The sequence below is a fragment of the Hemicordylus capensis genome, chromosome 9 (assembly GCF_027244095.1).
Source record: "Hemicordylus capensis ecotype Gifberg chromosome 9, rHemCap1.1.pri, whole genome shotgun sequence".
Taxonomy (NCBI): domain Eukaryota; kingdom Metazoa; phylum Chordata; class Lepidosauria; order Squamata; family Cordylidae; genus Hemicordylus; species Hemicordylus capensis.
The window spans coordinates 19154100-19178871 of NC_069665.1; the positions used below are offsets into that span (position 1 = coordinate 19154100).

At 43.3% G+C, this 24772-nt stretch overlaps 1 long non-coding RNA gene across 3 annotated transcripts in view; it reads right to left on the reverse strand.

Annotated features, from left to right (window-relative positions):
• Nucleotides 1-950: 950 nt before the first annotated feature.
• LOC128334548 (uncharacterized) overlaps nt 951-24772 on the reverse strand; it is a 45735-nt gene continuing 21913 nt past the window's right edge. Inside the window, exons 3-4 of one of the 3 annotated variants that reach the window (XR_008311311.1) lie at nt 3515-3541; nt 951-1879 (exon numbers count right to left, since the gene is read on the reverse strand). This is a non-coding gene — a long non-coding RNA (uncharacterized LOC128334548). Of the gene's footprint in view, nt 1880-3514; nt 3568-24772 lie in introns of all 3 variants that reach the window. The other 2 variants (XR_008311313.1, XR_008311312.1) reach the window with 2 other exon arrangements.

A 24772-nucleotide genomic window follows, 5' to 3' on the forward strand; every position in this document is an offset into this window, starting at 1 on the left:
CTAAAGCCCACTAAGGAGCTGGCACCTTCCACCCCATTGTATTCCCTGATATCTGCATTCTAAAGCTGGTAAGGCTAGGTGAGATCAGATAGGAGGTGTGCCAAGCTCTGGGCCAAAAGGCTGCCATTCTCCAATCAGGGATGTAGAGCCCAGGTGGAGGAGCCCAACTTCAGAGGTATTTAAGGGTTCAGTCTACCTCTGGCTTCTGTCAGAACAACTTGTCCTGCGGAGCTGTACATGGTGCTGAAACTTGATGTCTCACCACCTTTCAGACCTTGTGGGCTCTTGTCTGTGAGATGAGACAGGACAGATTGCTGCACTCATTAAAGGATCAGTTGCTGAGGAAAACTTCCCTTCCATGATTGGAACTCTCTTTCTGTGAAATGAAGATCTTTCCATGAGCCAAATGGAAACTTTGTCTCTATCTGTCTAGCTCCCTATCAATAAGCAAATGATGGCTGTTCACTCTATAAGAGAATGTGAACCACTGGTACTTAAGGACATGGTTGCAGTGAGAAGGAAACCTGCTTTCCTCTTCTGACAGTAAATGGCTTGTATCTCACTGAAAGGGATGCAGCATTGGGAAGCCCCCCTCCCCTTCACACAGCCTCACCTGTCATAATGACAGGCATTTTGCTAGTCCAATATAACAGCTCCGATCTCAGGGTCAACTCTAGCTATGCACAGCTGAAAGACTATATGGTGTCTGATGGTTGGGCAGGGAGGAGTGATAAAAATATACAGCAAACTCACAATGTGGAATTATCTGATCTGTTTCTTTGTGGTGGGAAAAGGAGGGGGTGAGGGGAGTTTAACAGCAGTCAACTTTAAATTTGCATATGTTTGTTCTTCCCAGCAAAATCAATCTCTTTGAAGGATGCAAGAAAACTTTGGAGAAAGAAAATATTATTAATGCTGTAAGAGAACACAGAAAGAAGTCTTTAGTAAACATTTATTTTCCAGTAGAGATCATCATTTTTGACAAGTGCTTATTTTCATTGAATTTTTTTAGATTAAAAAAAAATAGTAAGAAAAAAGTGCCTTGAATTGCTTTGAATGTTGAGGGGGGCGGGGGGAATTAGACTGAGGACCACTATATCTGCAGAATGTTACATAAAATGGTTTGCACAATTAATAGCCATACATGGGATTCTCTCACTTTTTAAAAATTATTTATTTAATTTATTTATTTATTTATTTATTTATTATTTATTCGATTTCTATGCCGCCCTTCCAAAAATGGCTCAGGGCAGTTTACACAGAGAAATAATAAATAAATAAGATGGATCCCTGTCCCCAAAGGACTCACAATCTAAAAGAAATGCAAGATAGACACCAGCAACGGTCACTGGAGGTACTGTGCTGGGGGTGGATAGGGCCAGTTACTCTCCCCCTGCTAAATAAAGAGAATCACCACATTAAAAGGTGCCTCTTTGCCAAGTTAGCAGGGGTTTCTTTCTTTGAAGACAACAAACATTTTCTTTGAATTAACACTCTCTTTTTTGCACATCTCTATTTCAGATCCAATATTTGGATCATATTCTCCTCTCAGAATTTAAATGTAGGCACTCTCATTTCTCTGCATTTGCTTACTGCAGAGTTAATGGCTGACAACTGTATGTGTGAACTGACCCCACTGAAAAGCATGGCATTTGAGGTGAGGTGAGATAACATGAACATTCAATCTGTGGGTTATGTCTCTGATAGCATGTGTACATATGCAAGTCCTCTCTTGATGCTGCCATCATCAAATGGTGAAACAGGCTTGCATGAATCATCCAGTGATTAAGTCTGACAAGCTTCTAGTTGGATTAGCTTTGTGTAGGATACTTGCCTCTGCTGGGGAGAGGTCCATGAGTTCTCTTCCATACCTAAGATTCTGTGAATTAATGAGATAAAGATACAATTAACAACAGAAACTATTTTTAGATATTCCCTTGTTGGTTACCTAAACTGAAACATATTCAAATACCTGTTCTTTTTGTATCTACTTTCAAGACAAATCCATTCTAAAACTTTTAAGTAAAAACCATCATTTTTTTTTTTAAGTAAAAACAATCATAAGCTGGGTAGGACAAGCATGCCCTACCCAGATTCCACCCCCAGATTTTGAACAAGTTAGGAGGAAAGATCATCCTATCCCAGCTGGGTGCTTAACACACAAGCAAGTTCCCCATCTCCAACATTGTTTTAAACTCACAATTTGAAAAACGGGAGTGTGCACAGCTCCCAAACTAGGGTAGGAAGTAGGAAATGTGTAGAATGGTTCGCGGTCGGAATATTCCAACCGTGAACTAGACATTCCAACTGTTCAGAGCTCGGAGCAGAACACCCTTCCAATGAAGGGCTTGTTCTGAGCTTGGAACACTCAGAACATTCCAAGCACCATTTTGGAATCCAAAATGGCTCTCTGTTTTGCGTCGGCCATTTGCATGGTCAGCACCATCACACAAATGGCCACTACACATACACAGAGGCCAGAAGAGCACCATTTTGGATTCCAGAATGATGCTTGGAACGGTCCGACTGAATGGGGTCATTCTTTTGGAACAGCTGGCACAGACAGTTGTTCTGACAGACCGTTCTACAGATCTTGTGTTCCATTCCGTGCTTGGAATGGAACACAAGATCCGTCTCGTGCACATCCCAAATAGGAGGCTTCTCATAATAATCATGAGAAGGGGCTTGATATGTGAAGGTGGCTTATGTGATCATTGCAGTCATATTGGTAATGCAATGTGTGGACTTATCCCTTTCATTACCAGCCTTTTGAGTTTCTGCTACTTACACCCAAAGACCTAAGAAATTTAAATTCCCACCCCCAATACAGAATCTGAACTTTTTAATTGTGCGGTATTCATTCAGCTGTGAATTCTGATACAGTTCTGAAGCAGAAATATTGTCTGACACATATAGTGAAAAATGAGAAGTGTTAAATAGTATTTGCAAATCATCTTAATCCGTGCTGGTTATCCTACAAGGGGCTTGATCTGTCTTCAAGCAAAAGGATCAGTAACAGTAAGGAATCTGAATGCAAAACATCTGTGTAAGCAGACTTGGGGTGGCACTATTGCTGTTGTATTGGTCTGTACTAATGACTTTGAAAGCATGTATTCAGGGGGAAAAATTCCAGAAAGCCAGTTGCATTTTATTTAATATTCAGATAAGTGCTATTCACCTGCTGTTAAGCCACAACATCCACAGTCATTCTTTGAATACTGATAATTATATGAAACAGACTCCCCTAGAGGCTGGTAGTCTAGTCTGGATTCACCTGGAATACAAAGATGGCTCAAATCATAGTTTATGTGCACGGAAGTAGTGGGTGTTTATAGACCGTCCTGTAAGGCGGTCATGTCCATGCATTTCCCTAAAGTAGAACTATAAAAATGATAGGAATAGATTTGTGTGAGTATTGGCTCCCCATCCCCTGGTGTGATGTATTAATCAGTTATCACATATCAATGAATTATCAAGTACTGATGTTTTAAATGAAAACAATGTATGCCCCTACCTTTGACCTCAGCTTTGCTGCCGACAACTGACAAGTAAGGAAATAAAGCAGACCTAATTAAAAGTCAAAAATCACAGGCTAAGGAACGAATACGAATACGACAAATATTTATATACCGCTTTTCAACAATTGTTGCCAGTGTGGTTTACATATAAATAAGTAAGTAAGTAAGTAATTAAGTAAGTAATTAAATAAAGTCTCCCTGTCCCCAAATTGCTCACAATCTGGAAAGGAACCATAAGATAGACACCAGCAAGCAACAGCCACTGGAGGGGTGCTGTGCAGGGGATGGATAAGGCTAGTTGCTCTCCCCCGGCTCAATAAAGAGAATCATCACTTTTTAAAGGTTGCTCTATGCTCAGTTAGCAGGGGAGATCTATGGAATTCTCTGCCGCAGGATGTGGTGATGGCTTAGATGGCTTTAAAAGAGGCTTATACAAATTCATGGAGGGCAGGTCCAATGGCTACAATCAGGGGTGTAGCTAGGGGAGAGGGGGGCCTGTTTGCCCATCTCCCTGGCCGCCCCTCAGAGTGAGGGAGCTAATGAAGAAAATAGGGAGAGATGGAGCTGGGGGTCCCTCAGGAGTTGGGGGCCCCAGGTTCTTTGAACCCATCCACTCAGTTATAGCTACACCCCTGGTTACAATCCAAACAAGAAAGCAATAGCAGTAGAATAATCATCACACCTATTCCCTAAAGACCCAAGTTCATAAATCAGTCCATGAGTCAAGCCCAACTTTTGGCCATCACTGCCATCTCAGGGGATGATGCTCTTAATGATTTTTTGGGAACACGTTGACCCCACTAGAGATGGACAGCAGCCAATGGCATTGTTACACTTACGGCTTTCACCCCTTTTCACCCCTTCTTTTTCCCTACCCCCAAGCAATTAGCATCAAATTGCCTTCACACACACCCCCTTTTTTTTTTTTGCACAAAGGGTTAGAGTAGGTTCAGGGTAACAATGAACCAATGGTTGTCCTTTCTCCATGGAGTAATCTTTGGAGGACACACCTGCCTATTGTCATTTCCATTCGTCTCACAACATTGTTAAAATTTAATAGTAGTTTTTTGTGTTCTAAAAACTTTTAAAAGCTCTGGAAATCATTGCAGATTTGGCCACTGCAGGCCCAGTCGACAACAAAAGCATGAGTACACACTGAAAGCTGAAACTATTGCAATACTATCACCTCTTTTCCATCTCTGAGGTTGTAAGCCATTGTCAAAAATTACAATGAGCATTCGTCCCCCTCAGCCCCATCCCCCCAAGATGGTACTGACCATCCCAGCTGGCCCATAGACGAAATGATAAAAGAGAGAGTGATAAATAGGAGAGTTCCACAAATAGGGTGCCACGAGAGAGAAGGTCCTGTCCCTGGTTGAAATCTGCCTCTGAAGTCAGTGGAGGCACCCTGGAAGAGTAAGGGAGCTAGGATAGCCATCTTCAAATATCTGAAGGGCTCTTCCATAGCAGAAGGAGCAGACTTATTCTCTGTTGATCCTGAGGACAGAACTCGAACCAATGGGTTGAAATGACAAGGAAGCAGATTGAAGCTAGATATCAGGGAAATTTCCTAACAGCAAGAGCCACTGGACAGTGAAACAGTCTGCTCCATGCAGTCATGGTGATTTTCAAACAGAGACTGGACAGCCCTCTGCCAGAGATGCTGTAGAAGTTTCCTGCACCAAGCGGGGGGGACTAGAAGATCTCATGGGTCCCTTCCGACTCTAAAAAATTTTCCCGTGATTCTGTGGCACAAACTCTTGGCAGCAGGTCTGGCCACAGTAGATTTGTAAATGCTGAGTCTCGTTCATAGTCGGTGTCTCTGCTGATCCGCTTCCCGCCTACCCCCTCCCTTTCCCTTCAGACGCCTTGTCCTTGTTCTCCCCTTTCATTTGATGAGGACTGATAACACCTTACATACACATGGGAAGCAACTGGGAAGTTTACTTCTCCCTCACAACACACAGGGTATAATTAGACCTTGTGCACCTGCTCATTCCTCCAGTGGCTTTGTTCATCTGGATGCCCATCAAAAATCCATGCTGCGAGGGCAATTTGATCTTCTCACTTTCCCCGCTTTCTTTCTGCCCCTCCCCTCCCCGCCTTCTTCACTCCACACACTAAACCACAAGAACAAGCCACAAGCAGGGTCCTTCAGAATTGGCATTGACTAATTTGTGTTCAAAGATTCCGGTGATTAATCCTGTATACCACCCACAACAACAAAACCTGTGCATTGATTGTTCCTAATGTGTGTCATTAGCATGAGATCTGGGAATGCTATTCATATTAGCACTGCTATAGAAACCTATTACTCTGATCCTCGTCTGCAATCCTGATACTTTCATCCAGGGGTTCCCAACCTTTGTTTTTGAACAAGTGTATCCCTTCTGTCACAAACCTTCAGCTCAGGTATGCCATAGGGATGGTGTGTGTGCGCATGTGTGTGTACATATGCATGCACGCATGCACATGCACACATGTGTGTACACACACACACACACACACACACACACTTAAATGTTACAATTATGAAACAGGCTATTCCAGTCACTGCCTTCCATCCAGAATACGAATACGATGAATATTTAGATGAATATTTATATACTTTCAACAGAAGTTCCCAAAGCGGCTTACAGAGAAACAAACAAACAACCACATAAAGAAATAAAATGGCTCCCTGTCCCCAAAGGGCTCACAATCTTAAAAACAAAAGAAAAAGAGAAGAAGAAAAAACGATAGACACCAGCAATAGCCACTGGAGGGATGCTGTGCTGGGGATGGAAAGGGCCAGTTGCTCTCCTCCTGCTAAATAAAGATAATCACTCCTTTAAAAAGGTGCCTCTGTGCTCAGTTAGCAGGGGATCCAGACCAATTTACTCTTGAGTACTCCCACTGAAATTAATAGGACAATTAAACATCCCATTAATGTCAGTAAGACTTCTTATGAGCAACTTAATCTGCCTCATAATTATAGCATTGGTGTGTGTGTGTGTGTGTGTGTGTGTGTGTGTGTGTGTGTGTGTGTACATATAAACTTGGGGTGAGTAAACCTGGCCCTCCATCTGCTGTTAAATTACAACTCCCGTCATCCAAATTGTTTGCAATTTATTGTGGCTGGGGTTGATGGGAGTTGTAGTTCAATAACAGCTGAAGGCCAAGTTCATACACCTCTGATATAAACAGAAATTTAAGTGTTACAGTTAGAGAGGCAGGCTACTACAATCACTGGCTCAAATCCATACAAAGTTGCTTGTAAACAGCTGTACTGAAATTAATGGGATCTTTACCTGTCCTACTAATTTCAATGGGGGTAAAGTAAAGTGTGCCATCGAGTCGGTGTCGACTCCTGGTGACCACAGAGCCCTGTGGTTGTCTTTGGTAGAATACAGGAGGGCTTTACCACTGCCTCCTCCCACACAGTCTGAGATGATGCCTTTCAGCATGGCATCGCTGTTGCCCGATATGGGTGTTTCCACTAGTCTGGAAAACATACCAGTGGAGAATCAAACCGGAAACCTCTGGCTTACTTGTCAAGTCATTTCCCTGCTGCGCCATTACGTGGCTCTCAATGGGGGTACTCAATGCTAATTTTCTGAAGCCTGTCAGTCAGACTGAGGGGAGGGCTACTCTGAACTTCAGCATGTAGACAGCCAGCCGGGAGCTGAGGAGCCCCCTCTTCAGTAGCGGTGGGCACAAAACAGGCTGGCCCAGTTCGAGTCCAGACTGGACTCAAACTGGACCAGGCCAGTTCAGTTTTGTACCCCCTTGAACACCCCCCCCCCTTTTAGTTTGATTTGGAGGGTTCACAAATATCTTTTTAATTTTTTATCAACTTACCCCTTCCAGGGGGCTTCTCCAAGGCTGCAAGGGGGTATCCGGAGATTCCCCCTCCCCCTTGCTGGCCTCCATTGCTGCCAAAATTGCCCGGTTCAGGTGGTCTTCTGCCCGAAGAGGTCGGCGGGGAGGGTTCGGCTCGATGCTGAACTGAACCGGGAGGGTTCAGCTCAACAACAAGCCATCAAATCGAACCAGTTCAATGTGAACAGGTTTGGTTCTGAACCTGTTTGCACATCCCTATTCTTCAGTGGACATTGCTGAGGACGTGTTGGCTTCAGTCTGGTGATCCTCGGATGGGGAACAAATAGCGTAGGGAGGCAGGAGGGCTCTGCGTTCCCCCTGGAGTACCCCTAGGGATACTAGTACCCCCTGTTGGGAAACCCGGCTCTCGATTATATGCAAGAAAAGTTCTTTCTAGTCTGTTAAATACTGGTTACTTTGATTAGGCGTGACAAGGACTGGAGGAGGAGAGGAGGGATTTTGTTTTCTTTTGCTTTCACATTGTGTGGTCTAAAGCTACGCGGTGCAGCAATCTTGTTGAAGCTAAGCAGGTCTGGGTCAGGTCAGTGCCTGGATGAGAGACCGCCTGGGAATTTAGTGCCTCGACTTCCGTGGAAGCATTCTTCCACGGAGAATGCAGCATGCACACTGCTGCATATCAGAGTCTTTGGATCAAGGCCAGTAATTAATGCATGTATTTATATATCCATTGCAAGATATTTATGTAATATAAACGCATTAATTACTGGCCCTGATCCAACAACCCTCATATGCAGAGGTGCGCACGCTTTACTGAGTGCAAGGATCTCCTTCTGCTCATCTTGGGATCAGGCATTCAATCTTGCAAGCAACAATTGGGAAGCAGGGGAAAGAGGCAGGGCTGGATTCAACCTCCACCCATCCGTCACCAAATTGGTCATTCGGCAGCATCAGTGCTGACCACAGCAATCAATCCATCAATCATCTTTATTACGGTCATAAAGCAGCATAAAATACGGGGAGTGATTACACAGTGCAAATACCATAGCAACAATCTGTATGGGAATGAACTGACAGACCCAACCCCAAACCAGTCACTATATATGGAAGTTAGGTGCCAGATGCAGAATCTGCATGCAGCACTCTTTTTGTAGGATCAGATCTAGAGGCTGATACACAGCCATGAAAGCTGGCTTCTATGCAAAGATGGCATACAAATATGACAAATATTTATATACTGCTTTTCAACAAAACTTTCCCAAAGCTGTTTACAAAGAGATAAACATAGAAATAAAATGGCTCCCTGTCCCCAAAGGGCTCACAGTCTAAAAAAGAAATATAAGATAGACACTGGAGGAGTGTTATGCTAGAGAAGGATAGGGCCAATTTCTCTCCCTCTTCTAAACAAAGGGAATCACCACCTTAAAAAGGTACCTCTTTGCTCAGTTAGCAGGGGTCAGATTACCAATGTGTGTGTCATTCTTGCCATGCTAATCTTCTGTGTATCGTTCCAATTTTAGTCTATGGGCTGCCAAAGTGTACAGTTTTAGTTCCTAAAACTAGGAACACAGATCAGTGGTTTGAGCCAATCTGGACTGAACTAATCCATATTACTGGATTGAGCCCAATGCCCAATGAACTTCCATCAAGTTCATTGGTGATTAAAATGGTGGCCCTTCCAGACCCTGCCTCTGCTCCAGCAGCAGGAAGAAACTGGATGAGGTCATCGCTCGGACTGTGTACTTCAGACACACGTGTAATGTGTACTTTGAACACATTATGTGAAGACTCAGCTCCCTTGAGAAGTCCATAATGCTGGGGAACGTTGAAGGAAAGAGAAGAAGAGGACGACCAGCAGCAAGGTGGATAGACTCGATTACCATTTATAGATAGATAGATAGATAGATAGATAGATAGATAGATAGATAGATGTAAACTGCTTTACATCGGTTACAAACTAATGACAATGGGTACAGCAACCAGCCTCAGAATTGACAATGAAGACATTGAAGTGGTGGATAGTTTCTGCCTTTTAGGATCGACTGTCAACAGTAAAGGATCCAGCAGTCAAGAAATACGCCGCAGACTAGTACTTGGTAGGGTTGCAATGAAGGCCTTGGAAAGGATATTTAGATGGCATGACGTGTCTATACCTACAAAGATTAAAATCATTCAGAACATGGTTTTTCCCCTGCCACTCTATGGATGCGAAAGCTGGACTTTGAAGAAGCAAGATAGAAAAAGCATTGACACTTCTGAACTTTGGTGCTGGAGAAGACTGTTGAGGAGCGCATGGACAGCCAGGAAAACAAACAAATGGATCATAGGCAGAATTTGAAGTCCCCTCTTTCATCCCCACAAAAAAAGCATGCACAGTTGTCCCATCCCATACTGAGCAACCTACTGAGCAACCTACATACTGAACCTCTGAGCAACCCTGAGCAACCTACATACTGAACCTCTGAGCAACCCTGCAAAATCAAAGATTGTGACTGCCCGAGATAGTGAGTCTCATAGCTGAGTGGGAATTTGAACGCAGGTCTCTCCAGTCCAAGTCTGACATTCAAACCACTTTTATCACATTGCTCTCAGCTTAACAGCTTCTCAGATCTCGGTTCTACTTACTCGACAGAACACAATTTTCCTCGTCAGAGCAGTGAAACTCAGCCTGGTTGGCAACTGAGGAGGAAAAGGCAGACCAAAATGGTGACACAACTCACTTCCGGATGTGAAGATTAAAACAGAAACCTTAGAAAATGTATATGTTTCATTGCAGCTCCTGGGAGTGAAGTAGAAACCCAGCTGGACTGAACTTTCCAAGATATTAACTGCTCTATTCAGAACACTGCCTTTAAAAAAAAGTTTTTTTAAGGCTTCCCAATTTACTTCCCATGACTAGTTGAGGATAATTGTCAAACTATCAGATAACTGAAAGACGCATTTCCATTAAACTGTCTCCTATTCCCCCCACTCAATTGTTCCTCTGTAATATATCTAAGCAAACATTTGTTCCACTGATCATTTCTGGGCAAAAGACATGAATCACTAGACTACAAAAAACCACAAAGGCAGCTGTTGATCATTAGAACCAGTCAAGACGCCTGCCTTTGGAAGCTTTCTGCAGGAAACGGCTCTGGTTTGCGAGGCTTTGCAGCGTAATGAAAGCAAAGCAATAGAAATTAGGGCATTCCTCCTTAAAGCACATTCTCCCTCCCCCCCCACCTCTCTCTCTGATTTAACTTAAACTTATGTTTTATTACAGGCAACACATAGAAGCCTTGTCTCTGCCAGTAAACAGGAGTAAGTAAGCTTCCCAGTTTAGACTCTTAGAAGCAGACTAGAATAGATTGGAGAAGGGCTGCTCAACGTTGGCTCTCCTGCAGATGTTGGCCTACAACTCCCATAATTCTTGGCTATTGGCTGCTGTGGCTGGGGATTATGGGAGTTGTAGTCCAAAAACAGCTGGGGGGCCTAAATTGAGCAGGCCTGGATTAGAGGTTCATCTGAGCCAGAGCTCAGCCCTAAAATATTCTGTTGCTGGAGTAAACCCCTCGAGTGCATGAATGAAAAGGAGAGTGTCTTTGAGTGGTTTTGTTTGTTTTTTCCCCCCAAAATGCTTTTCTATCAGCATGTCCTAACTGGTGTGTTGCAGGACACTTTTATTATTATTATTATTATTATTATTATTATTATTATTATTACATTTATATCCCACTCTTCCTCCAAGGAGCCCAGAGCGGTGTACTACATACTTAAGTTTCTCCCCACAACAACCCTGTGAAGTAGGTTAGGCTGAGAGAGAAGTGACTGGCCCAGAGTCACCCAGCTAGGCTGAATGGGGATTTGAACTCAGGTCTCCCCGGTCCTAGTCCAGCCCTCTAACCACTACACCACAAAGAAGCTACTTCTGCAGCCCCTGGGCAGATCTCATGCAAACTAAATAGGGATGGTCTTTCTGGAAGATGTCCAAAAAGCGGAGCCTCACCAAAGCATGTGGCCTCACCTTTTCTCAGGAGGATTTGCCCACATTATGTGCATTCAGAGTTTACAGCAGGGGTGGCTTTCCCCACACCTACTTTGGGATCACAGCATTACGATCACACGGCATCAGGGACGTGGGTATTGGAGAAAGGGGCCGCACTGGAGAACATCACCACTGTAAAGATGGGGGCATGGCACAGTGGGGGGTGTAAGAGACTTGAGTGACATGGGGCGCGCTCCATGACTTCTGCAGCAAAGGACCCATGTCTGCTTTCCACAATGCACCACATTTAATTGGTCACCGGAGATACTCCCCTGCTGTCATTGTCCCTGTCTGGCGTGTCCTTCCTGCCACAGTGCACCCCTTTCGCAAAGCACGAAGCTGGATGCAGGCATCTGCCAATGTGCTCCACTCCCTTAAAATGCTGTAACTGGCAGTAAGTGGCGTCCCTGTTGCCAAGAAGCAGTGGGAGGGGAAAGGAGACGGCAGGGGGCAGGCTCCGAGAGGTGGCCAAAAAGAAGTGTGGCAGGCATAGAGCTGACAATTTTCTGGGCTGGTAGGGGCTGCCCTCTCTATGGTTTCAGGAGAAGCCCAGCACCAAACCCAGGTTACGACCGCGGCAGAGTTCGGATGACATGACACCGTCTCCAAACCTGAGATTAGAGCAGCAAAACTCACTGCAAATCAAAGGTTCAATTTATGGTTTGGGGAGGGAAACCTTGGGTCACTCTCATGATGAAACCGTGGTTTCGTGCATTTGGACGACCATGAAATTGAAGCTCTGCCTCACTCGCCTCCTCTTTGGCATTATGTGTGAAGGTGGCCACCGCAGATCAGAATGGTACATGGCCCATTTTTGGAACCAGGTCAAAATAAACTAAAATTGTATAGTGGCTTTGCCACCACAAAAAACATCACTGAGGAAGAAAGTAAAACAGAAACTGAAGGAAGATGAAGGAAGACAAATTTTTATATATATATATATATATATATATATATATATATATATATATATATACACACACACACACACACATACATACATACATACACACACACACACACACACACACACAGAGTAAGTCTCTGGAGCAAAAATAGGTTTAAGAACTATGGATTCCAGCCTGGCCTTATCAGCAGGTAACCCTAGATGATGCGTAAATTTCCTCAGGTTCAACTCATACATGCATCTATGCATGCATGGGGGATTTGGAAGGCCTTTTCTTACATAATGCAAATCACAAGAGGCCTAGCACATTCCAATTAAAATCTTCCTCATGTATCTGATACTATTTTCTTCAAAGAGATTTGGGGGGGGGGAGCAAATTTTTTTTGGGTGAATTTAAGGGAGATCCTTTCAGAGAATGGTTCCCAAAAGAATTGCCTTTGAAGACATTGCACCTTTTATCATTTCTATTCTGTTAGAATAAGTAAAAGCCACAGTGGGGCGGGGCGGTATAGATGTTAAAGTTCTGAATGTGGATGAGGGAGGCCTGAATTCAAATCCGGGTTCAGCCATTAAACTCACTGGGTGATCTAGGGGCCAGTCACATGCTTTCTGCCTGACCTACCTTGGAGTGCTTACAAGGATAAAATGGAGTCATTTCCATTAGCGATGTGCACGGATTGTGATTCTCTCACTGATTCGAAGCATGGCATGGACACCTTTAAAAGGGAGGAGAGTAGGTCCATATCTGCTCTTCCTCTGCTCACCATAGCTTCCTGCTATGACAGTGCACCTCTCCACCCCGTTGTTCTCGCATGCTGGCAGCACGCTCATGGCCTTTGGCCATGCTGAGCCAACATAAGGCCAGTTGGAGGCCGAGCGCTGCTGGAGTGTGAGGGCAATTTGGGCACTGCTGCAGCAGGAAGCAGCGGCGAGTGGTGGAGGAGCATGTACAGACCTGCTCTCCTCCCTTTTAAAGGTGCCCAGGCTGTGCTTTGAATCAGTGCACAAATCACAATTCGTGCTCATCCCTAGTTTCCACGGGTGACACCCAGAGCTCATTAGAGGAAGCCTAGATTACAAATGTGAGAAATTAACAATATATGCAGCCATGCGTGCATTTAGGGGGAGGAGCCATAGTGCAGTGGAACAGCAGATGCCTACAAAGCCAGCATGGTGTCGTGGTTAGAGTGTTGGACTAGAACCAGAGCGATGCAAGCTCAAATTCCCATTCAGCCATGAAACTCACTGGGTAACTCTGGGCCAGTCACTTCTCTCTCAGCCGAACCTACCTCACAGGTGAGGATAAACGTAACCATGTAAACCACTCTGGGCTCCTTTGAGGAAGAGTGTAATAAATGCTTGAAGTCCCAAGTTCCATCACGATTCAAAAGGATCAGTTCCTAAGCTGTACGAATCTTCAGTAATCCGTTTGATCAGGAGGAGATTCAGCCTGATTCAGCCAAGGAAGCTTGTATTCAGAATTGAATTGCCAGTTTGGTCCAAATTAAAGCAACGATGGAAAAACCAGGCTAATGATTTGGCTGTTTTTAGCCCCTCCCTCTGACTCAGCACCCTCCCATGACCCTTCTAGGTATGTATTGGGCACAGACAGGAGATAGGCTGGCTTAATTTTTATCCAAACATGGCAAAGTAGCAGCAGCAGCATCTGTGGCGTCTTTTTCAAATGACCCCTGGGAGTTGTTTCCCCTCTGCAGTCTTAGAAAAGGTGCAGGTTAAACATAAAGTTGGGTTTAAATGAAAACAGAGCCCACCTGTCTCCTTCCAATGCTTGCTAAGTACCTTCAGGGGTACAGAAAGAGTGGGGAGATGGAAGGGAGGAGCTGAAGCTCTGGCTCCAAATTTGGCAGAAGCAAAGCTGTGAATCAAATTGGGTGTGACTGGGCCACCAGGGTGGGCACCAAATGGAAGTGAGGCTGCTTTGCACAGCCTACCCAGTTACCCATCACCCCTTGCCTAAGAGCTTGGAGAGTGACCTACCCATCTGAGTAGATGGACCTGACTCCTATTATTGCATTACATTTACATTACATAAGAGCCAGCGTGGTGTAGTGGTTAGAGTGCTGGACTAGGACCGGGGAGACCCAAGTTCAAATCCCCACTCAGCCATGATACTTGCTGGGTGACTCTGGGCCAGTCACTTCTCTCTCAGCCTAACCTACTTCACAGGGTTGTTGTGGGGAGAAACTTAAGTATGTAGTACACCGCTCTGGGCTCCTTGGAGGAAGAGCAGAATAGGAAAATGTAAATAAAAGAATTATATTATATTATATTATATTATATTATATTATATTATATTATATTAACATATAAATAATATGTTTAACCTCAGCTGGAGGTTTGTGTATCTTCTCATAGATTTTACCTATAGAAATACTCATTTTGGAGTGGCTGTAGTGGTGTTATAATCCACCTGAACGCTGCTGATCCACATGGTTGTGCTGCAACAGACACTCTGATGTCACCTGACATAAACATGAAGGAGTCCTAAGCTTGGGATGGGGCCATGGCTCAGTGGCAGAGAGCCTCTGCTTTGCATGCAGAAGGCCCCAGGTTCAATCCCTGGCAGCATCTCCAGGTAGAGCCGGGGAAAATCCCAATCTGAAACTCCAGAGCGCTGCTGCCAATCTGTGTAGATAATTCACCTCTAGATGGGCCAATGGTCTGACTCGTTATAAAGGCAGCTTCTTATGTTTGTCACTGTACTACTACTACTGCTACGAATATATACTGCTTTTCAACAAAAGTTCTAAAAGCAGTTTAGATAGAAAAATAATAATAAATAACTAAAGGTGGCTCCCAAAGGGCTCACAATCTGAAAAGAAACACAAGGCAGACACTAGCAACAACCATGGGAGGGATGCTGTGTTGTTTCTGGATAGGAACAGTTGCTCTTCCCCTGCTAACTATTAGAGAATCGCCACTTTAAAAGGTGCCTCTTTGCTTAATTTGCAGGGGTATCCATTTATAAGGGGCCAGTGTTGCATTGGTGTGCATGGAAAGCATGAAGCAAAAGAACTGTAAAGGACCTGGTAACAAGGAAAAGCCAGACAACTGGCAGGAAAAGGCTAAGTATTGTATTCTGCAATTTAGTATGAATAAATCTAAGTTTGCTGGGTAATGTCAGAAATGTTTGGCTCATCGGGAGTTCAGCTAAAGGGGATTGCTGTTAATATAGTGAAATCTCTCCCCTACTGGAGAGACTGTGTCCTTGTGGGAATGGAGAAAGTTGGCCTTGTGCTTTTGTATTGTTCCTTCGATTGTGATTTGCGTTCTAGATATATTGCTCCTCTTGGTTTTAGATACCCAAATAATTGTGATGAGTTTTATATTAACCTGTTTCTCTCTGATAAATACACTGATGGCTTGCAACTGATAGCCAAATTTTCTATGGCTGCAATTAAGATTTGCTCATGGTGTGTTATAAATGGTTAATTCAGGCTTCTAGTCTGCTTCACTATATTTTATTTTATATTAATTTTATGTAATAGTTCATATGTATATAAACACACACACACACACACCTGTATTGACATTTACCTTTAATGTTCTTTTTATCTGGGTCTGGTCTGAAGTCTGTATATTTGATCAATGATTGTAATGAACTGATAGTGAAATTTCATAGGCATAGAGAGAAGACAGGGTTTGCACACAATTCCTCCCTCATGGTGAATGCATGATGCGGAACAGGATGGCACCTACCAGCTGCACTCTGTGCCGGACACATGGCTTGTTCAGTAATAGGACTCCTTCATAAACAGCTGACTACTCAAGGGGAAGAGCCAAGATGTTGATGGAACAACAGTCTGTTTTAGAGCTTAAATCTTAAATAACTGATTTTGTTGTCCTCAGAAGCTCTCAGTCTTTAAAAAGAATCTTCAGTGCCTATGTGGAATCTTCAATGCCCAGCAGCCCCTTTGTGATAATTATCCAGCTTTTGGAAGTGCAAAAAGTGGGGAAGAGACTGTTATTCTCCAGAAATGTTGGTGCCTTGGAAGATCTCAGGGCTTGGTGAAGTGGCATGATCAACACTTCCAAGACAGTGAGAGCTATCTTATCCTTTTATGCCTATTATGGGAAATAAATGCAACTGGACAAATTCTGAGTCCCCAGGGTCCCCACGACTGATAAAATCCACCAAGAAGTTTAAAATAGATGAATTTTACCCTCTAAAGGAAGATGACTTTATTACAATTCCCACATGTAATGGATATGCTGCCCTTGAGACAGATGATCTCCTCTCCTCAGAGAGGCCAGTTTCATTGGCCCGATTTCACCAAGAGTAACATTAATGCCTGATGACCAAGAGCCTTTAATGGAGAAATTGTTGGCACTGGAAGGGGCTTAGAAATTAGGGCAACAGTCCACTTTTCGCTCAGACTTTATGGCAATTCAATGTTTGTTGATGGCAGGAACAGTGATAGCAATCTTTGAAGTTATCACTTCTGTGAGTAGGAAAGTGGACCTATTAATGGCATCTTTTAAATTTTTTACCTAGAAGTACTTGACAAAGAAAGACTCTGTAACTAAGTCTTCAGTGCCTAGTTTCAGTGAGGCAGCAGGCTCAGATAAGCAATGAAAACAACCAGCTGTTACCTTGGATTTCAGCCAGCCTGCAGCTGGAGCTGGAATTGCTGCAGTTACAAACTGTAACCGGACATTGCAATTAAATCAGGTTATGCTTTGTGTCTGTCTGAATAATATTAACAGAAATCATTAGCATTCTCACAGAGAAATAATTCGTTCCTTGAGCCAGCTCTTGAAATGTGGGCCTCAATTTATTGTTCTTGTTGCCACCATTTGGTGACCTAGCCCTCCAGCAGCTAAGAGAGCTTTGTTAACTTTTAATCAACCCACTATTCCACATATGATGTTAAAGACGAAATCTTTCTTGCATGCATTCCAAATCACACCTATCTGAGTATTCCATGATAGGATTCCATTCCTTACATGACTGTAAGGCCACTCTTCCACCAAGGCAGCTCAAATCCAATAGCTCTGACTATAGCACAAGTGGAGTAAGACTCGACTCGAATCTTGACAGATTGCAACATAGAGCACATTTAAAGATCTATGCTCAGGCAATACGTGCGGCAAAGAGGGGGTTCTTTTCTGCATGTATTGTCTCTGCAAGTTCACATCCAGTGGAGTTGTTCAGGGTTGTGAGGGAACTAGTATCTCTCCCCCCCCCGAACCAGAATTTGGAGTCATCAGTTACCCGCTGTGATGTGTTTAAAGAGTTTTTTGCAGATAAAATCTCATGGATTCAGGCCAACCTAGATGGAGACTCCACAATTAATTTGATGTCTGAACTGTAGGTGCCCAACAACTCCTCTTATGTGATTCGACTGGATTGGTTTCAATTTGTGACTCCTGAGTATGTGGACAAGCTGCTTGGAGTGGTGAAGCCTACCACTTTTTCTCTTGACCCTTGTCAATCAATCAATTTTATTACAGCCATAGGCCATACAAAAGACATAAAAAGCATTAGAACAAAATATTATACATAGTAAACATAATAAAACAGAATTTTCCAACATGGCTTGGAAAATTCTAGCAGGGAGGCTGTCATAGACAGCCTGATAGAAATCATAATAAGAAACTCTCCTATTATAAAGATCACTGGAGAGAGGTCTCTGTATAATCCAGGAAAATGATAGGAAGTTCTGGGAATTGGTGGCATCTGGCATTCAGTCTAATTTCATCTCAGATGCACATATCTCAGCTGAGACCTGGTTTCAGTACTTCTCGGCTTATGGTAGCACTCGGAATGAGAAAACTTATGAATACCCAGTTCCTGAATCTGGCCCCCTTCAAGAGCTGCCTGCAATAACAGCACTAGAGTGCAAGCAGTTGATTGGTGCCTTGACCCTGGGGAAAGCCCCTGGAGAGGACATAGTGCCTCCTGAGGTATTTAAACTGAATGCCTATGGGTGGATTCCTATTTTAGTGAGGCTTTTCACAAACATTGGTAACACCTGTGTGGTCCTCCCAAACTGGAAACAAAGCATTATCTATCCAATGTACAAAAACGGTAATAGGAGACTTCTAATTACTGTCTAATCAGCCTCCTGGTTGTATCCTCCAAATTATACTAGGGATGTGTACAAAGCGGTTCGGCGCCTCCTTAGGGAAGCGCTAAACAGGCCCAGGTGCCTGCAGCCGAACCAGTTTGACAGGGCAGGGAGCAGTTTCCTTAAAAAACAGGTGAGCAGGTCCTTACCTATTCCACTGCCTCCCTGCCACTTTTCTGGGTGTAGCACTCTCTCTACCAAAGGCCACACATGGCTGTGGCGCTGTTCCCTGTAACTTGTGCACAGCATCAGCATGCTCATGGCCACCGCACATGCGTCATGGCCTTGTGCATGCCAGCGCCATATGCAGTCTTCAGGGAACAGTGCCACAGCTGCGTGCAGCCTTTGGTAGAGTGAGCACCATGCCTGGAAAAATGGCAGGGAGGCAGTGCAGCAGATAAGGACCTGCTTACCTGCTTCTTAAGGGAACTGCTCCCAGTCCCTGCCTGCAGCTGCCCGAGACTTTTTGGGCAAATCCCTAATTATACACTCATCATCTTTTAAACAAGTTGGAAGATTGGGCAGATATGATGAAATTGTTTCACCCAGAGCAGGCAGGCTTCCGTAGGGGTCACAGCATAATATTTCATTGTATCACCTTGAAGGCCATGGTCCAGAAATACACTAACGGTCATTAAAATATAGCTTTATGTTGTGTTTATTGACCTTCCATCAACTTTTGACTCTGTTGATAGATCTAGATTGTGGGAAAAACTTACGAGAACTGACATTGACAGACAGCTTCTCAGGTTACTGATTGAACTGCACTCTGATCTCACAGCCAGGGTGAGAGTGGGCCGACAAGGATTGCTATCGGACCCCGTTTTATTAAACAGAGGAGTCAAACAGGGCTGCCTGTTGGCTCCCTTTTTATTTCATTTTATATCAATGATACAATACAGGCCACGGAGTCTCATAAACTCTTTCCCCCCTCTCTTAATGGGCTCAAAGTCTCAATTTTGATGTATGCTGATGATATGGCACTTATATCTTGAGTCGAGATCGGGCGTAGAAGAGTGCTGGTCAGATGTATTGCCTATTAAGCTTTATGTTGTTTTATTAGGCTTTAATATGTGTGGTATGACCTGTGGTTACAACAATAAACTTACTTACTCATAAACAGCTGTATATAGGCAGAAGCTTTCCACACACGTGTGAAATGTATAGCTGCCAGGCACAATCCCATGTGTGTGCCCCCCAACTGAAATATTCAATTAACCTATGGGTGTGTGTGTGTGTGTGTGTGTGTGTGTGTGTGTGTTTCTGCATGTTACTATACTGTCAAAACCTGCAGATCTCTAAGGCGGTCTACTCAAGGTCAAAATACCACAGATTTTTATTTTTTTTTAAACCAGTTTAAATTTTAACTCCAACATGGTTAAACAGGTGTGTCTTGAGTGTTTTTTTAAAGCTACCAGAAGGTGGTAGCTTACAGATGGTGAGGCTCTTCTTCCAACAGGGAGCTCATTCCAGAGCCTCAGAGCAGCTACGAAGAAGGCCCTGAATCATCATCAGCTGAACTGATGGCAACTGCAGACAGACCTTCCCAGACAATCGGTTGTGTGAAGACCCCTATAGCAAGGCAACTTTGAACAATGGTTCTCTATAATGCACAGCTGTGAGTCAATATCACATGTTTTCTTTGCTATGTTTCTTCTTGAATATTGCTGTAGGGTTGTTGTTGTTTTGAGCTTTGCTATTTTATTTCTGCTGCTTGTTAGTAGATTTGTGCATTTTGATTCGGGTACAAAATGTTTTGTGCCCAAAAATGGCAATTTCGGAGGTTTTGTAACCAAAACAAAATCAAGAATTTAAAAACAGATTTTTGTTTCCAAATCAAAATCGACAGAATGCTTTGTTCTCCGGGAAAGCATTGCAATTGAAATTGACTTCTCTGACTCTCTCCACTCCAGCTGAGGCACTGAGTGGTTAGTAGAAGATAAGATATGCAAAAAGCTGTTGAGCCTGAATGGTTTAGTTAAGTATGTGTTTTATTCAGTGTGACTGAAATGCAAACTGACCTTGCAAAGGGATTTGGAAGACAGCATTTTGAGACAGAAATACCCAAATATCTTTGGGAGCTCAATGCAATTCCAAAGCTCTTGCTAAAAGCCATGGTATAAATTGTCTGGAGAAGCTTTTTGAGAAACTGGTTAATAGATTGTCAGGGGTATTCCCCACCACCCTCCTTTTATCTCTTGTAGTCCCAGGTGGATGACCTGTCCCTGCAATGGCAAAACTTGTGAACCACTGGCTTAGACATCATGTCCCACAAAATTACATTGTGGCCTAAATTATATTAGACTGCTCAACTTGGGCAATAAAACTTAGACTTCTGAAGAACAAAGCATTCTGTCCGAAACACAGTCATTTCAATTTGGAAACAAAAATCTCTGTTTTTAAATTCTTGATTTTGTTTTGGTTACAAAACCTCCAAAATTGCCATTTTTGGGCACAAAACATTTTGTACCCAAATCGAAATGCACAGGCCTACTTGGCAGGGTGCCAAGTGCTAAGGACATTAAGGACTAGAAGACCTTAAAGGTGCCTTCCAACTCTAACATTCTGTGATTTTATGCATGACTAGATGGTCTATATTCTCCCCCTGTGACTAGAACCAAAGTTAATAATGTTTAAGCTGAAAGTGATATCACAGACACTCTGCCTTTGGCATATGCATTCATTTAATACGTCTCACTGTTACCTTTGATCAAACCAGTGCACAGAGGGTGCCAACTACCCCCCTGGATTGCTAACCCATTGGGGTTCTGGCCTTTGTTGTTTCTGAGGTGTTGAGTTTAGATTCTGTGGTAGCAAATGAGATTTTTAATGAAAAACCATGAATCCACTCTCATATGCTACTAGAGAATCTACTCTCAGAACACCTCTAGAACAAGAAACCCTGTACTTCATGGGTTGGCAATCCATGTGGATGGTTGTCACCCTATGTGCACTACACCGCCACTTGCTCTGGGCCACCCCAGTGCCCCTCAAGTGGGTTTTGAGACTGCAAATATCTCCATTATACCCTACAAGGAAAATCTGAAAGTTGCGTAATTTCATTAATTCTTTAAAAATCAGCCCTTTGCCAAATTCCTCTGAAAAAATTGTGGTAGCTTCCTTGTACCAACTGGTCACTACCACCAACCACACTCCACTCTGGGCCACCCCCACCCCACGTGAAGCTATACTTTTCCTGAAACCTCCATCATACCCTATGGGGAAAATCTGAAGACATGCAAACTTCAAAAATTCACCAAAAATCAGCAGTTTGCCCAATTCCTTCAAAAATTTTGTGGTAGCTTCCACTCATTGGGCACTATAACCCCCACCCACTCTTTTGACCATGTGGCCCATTTTTTAATCTGAATTAATTCAGATTCAGATTTGGATTAATTCGGATACAAAACTGGGGTGATTCGGAAGCCTTAATTTCAGACAAAATACAAAATTGGGTTGATTTGGATATGGTACAAATCAAAACAGAAAAAATACAAAATGCGCAACCCTACTTGTTAGTACTGCTAGATTTAATTTCTATTGCTGATTTTTAAATTCTGTGATTATTAAATTTTAATAGAACATAAGCAGCTGCTGTATACTGAGTCAGACCCATTGTCCATTCAGCTCAGTACTGTCTCCACCAACTGGCAGTGGCTCTCTAGGGTTTCTGGCAGGAATCTTTTCTAGCCTTAGTTGGAGGTGCCAGAGACTAAAACTGGGAACTTCCTCATGCAAACCAGGTGCTCTAGCACTGAGCTATGGCCCTTTCTTTCTTGTACTGCCATTATAAGCTGCTTTCAAATACTTTTAAGGAAATCAGGGTGAGTGTTTCATAAATAAATACCTAATAAAAGATTTGATCACCTAAATAAAAGAATCAAAACATGCTTCGCATTTTGTCAATGGCAAATAAAAAGATAGCATTTAATTGATGCTTAAAGCACTAATGTGATTTTTACTTTTTTTAAAAAAACACCGCAATGTATGTTCTTCCCCCCTCATGCATACACCCTCCTTGTTGCTTCTTCTTACCCACCTATAACTTTATTTCTTTGTCTCCTGGATCAAAGGCATAGTAGTCTATAGAAAGCAAATTAGGAATGCATTATTTTCAGTGAAAAAAGTCTCAGTGCGGCTTATAATTTTATTTTTTTTCCAGCGTGCGGAATAACATAAATCAAAAGAAGCAATAGTCTACCTTCTGTTTTGACTTCTTTGACCCTCTTCAACCCCTGCCAATTTTTATCTCATTTTTGTTTAACTTTGTACATCAGAGTTTAATTTTAAAGCTGGTTCAGAAGACAGTGATATATAGGTTACATCAAGTATAGCTTAAATTACCCTCTCCCCAGTGATTTGAAGCTAGGGGGGAGGGCCCCACTCCTGCAGCGGGGTATCAGGGGGAAAGAGAGAAGGAGAGAACCTGCCCCCCAAACCTGAGCCCCCTCCCAGCTACAGAAACATTTCTGCCAGACCATAATATATTGATTTTCCCCTTACAATTTAAAATCTCTTTAAAACAATTGGTGAAATTTATCCTATATGAATATTTGACACACGCATATGAAAACAGAAATATGAGTTAGAAAGAAATGATAAATATAAGAGCAGCTGTCCAATAAACACACACTCTTTACTTTGGGGGCTGCTAGATCAGCTGATCAGTCAGAGCAAATAAATGTCAGCTCACAAATTGAGATTTTGGCCATTTTGAAGACTCAATGTGTCTTCGGACATTAGGATTAAAATAGTGTTGATTTGATTTTTCTTTTCTCCCCCACAGCATAAATATTCTCTTTTGTATCAAATCCTGATGGCTTAGCCCCTGTTATGTTGTCTGATGGTGGACATGAACCACAAGTACAGACAAAAGAAAGGACTATACCAAGTGTGCAATTAATTAATCTGTGGAATTCACTGGCCCAAGATGTGGCAAATAGCCACTTAGATTGGATTTCAAAGGGGATTAGACAAATTCATGGATGGCAAGAGGTCTATCAATGGCAATTGGCTCTGATGACTATATGTAGCCTCTATGTTCAAAGGCAGTGTGCCACAGAATCCTAGTTGCTTGAGGTCAACTAGAAGGGGGGCGGATATTGTCTTCATGTCCTGGTGCTGGCTTTTGGTAAGCATTTGCCTAGCTTCTACAAGAAACAGATGCTGAACTAGGTGGACATTTAGTATGATCTGGCAGAATGTTTCTTGTGTTCTAAGTGATTCTGGTGCTGTACACAAGAGGCGTACTCAGATCAGCTGCACCTCTCAGAGTATAACATATACTGAAGATCAATTTCCTATTTTTCAAGCAGCAAAAAACCTATTCAATGTGAGGGCCATTTCCCCCTGTGCTGACCTCTGCACAGTCACTGCACTTTCCTCAGTGCTGGGAGGACCCCTTAAAAGTGATGGGGCCCTCTCTTAAGAGCTCTATGGGGAAAGCACTGGGAAGGGCTACACTTCCCAGCACTGGGCTCTGTTTCCCTTAGGGTTAGGACACAGCACAGCACTGCAAGGTGAGAATGGTCCTCTCCGTATGGTGCCAGGGGGACTATGCAGAGTATTACATTTTGGCTGAAGTTTTGCACAGGTCCAATAAACAATTAGGCAAGGAGCTATACGTAGGGTCGACGGGGTCTGGCTTAGGCCTCCGGGCCTTACAATGAAGAACAGAAGCAGCAAGCAGAACTGAACTGAACAGACAGCGTCAGGTGAGAAGCATAATATACATATGCACGCTTAAGGGATTCCTCTCCCAATAAGTGTTGTGTGCTTATGAGGCCAGGGCTGCTGGCATGGAAAACTGCGTCTGATCTGCAACTCTGAAAAGCCTCCATCCAATTAAGCACCACAGGGCACCACAGGGGAAAACCACAAGGAGAGCTCTGCAGCAGACCACAAAATGGGATTGGCACCTGTGTCTCTTAGGAGCTGAAGTTTCCGAGTTCCTTTATCACGTGACCTGCTGACCCGACCAGAGCAAACCTGACCTCGTCTACACAGAGGAGTCTATTGTGGTGATTCCCCCAGGAGCGCCAACCCGCTGCAAACTGATCCAGTGATTAACCCTTCTGTGTTGAGGATGTAACACTGGAGTCGTGTTAATAAAGCTTTCGCTGCATAACAGATCCCACGCTTTGTAATTTGTTGCTCTTATCAGCTGCACTTGGAGGATGTTATCCCTTTACTGTGAAACAGAACTGCCAAGCCGTTCCTTTGGAAAGGCTTCCCTGTCTATAAAGGAAAAGAAATTTTTTCCCTTGCTTGTGAGGATAATGGAGGAAAGAAGCATTTAAAAATAAAAGGCAGTTTATTTTTTCCATTGGCTGTGTCCGAGAGAACCAATACGATGGAATAGTCCAGGGCAGAGGTTCCTACCCGTGGTACTCAAGATGTTGTTGAACTACAA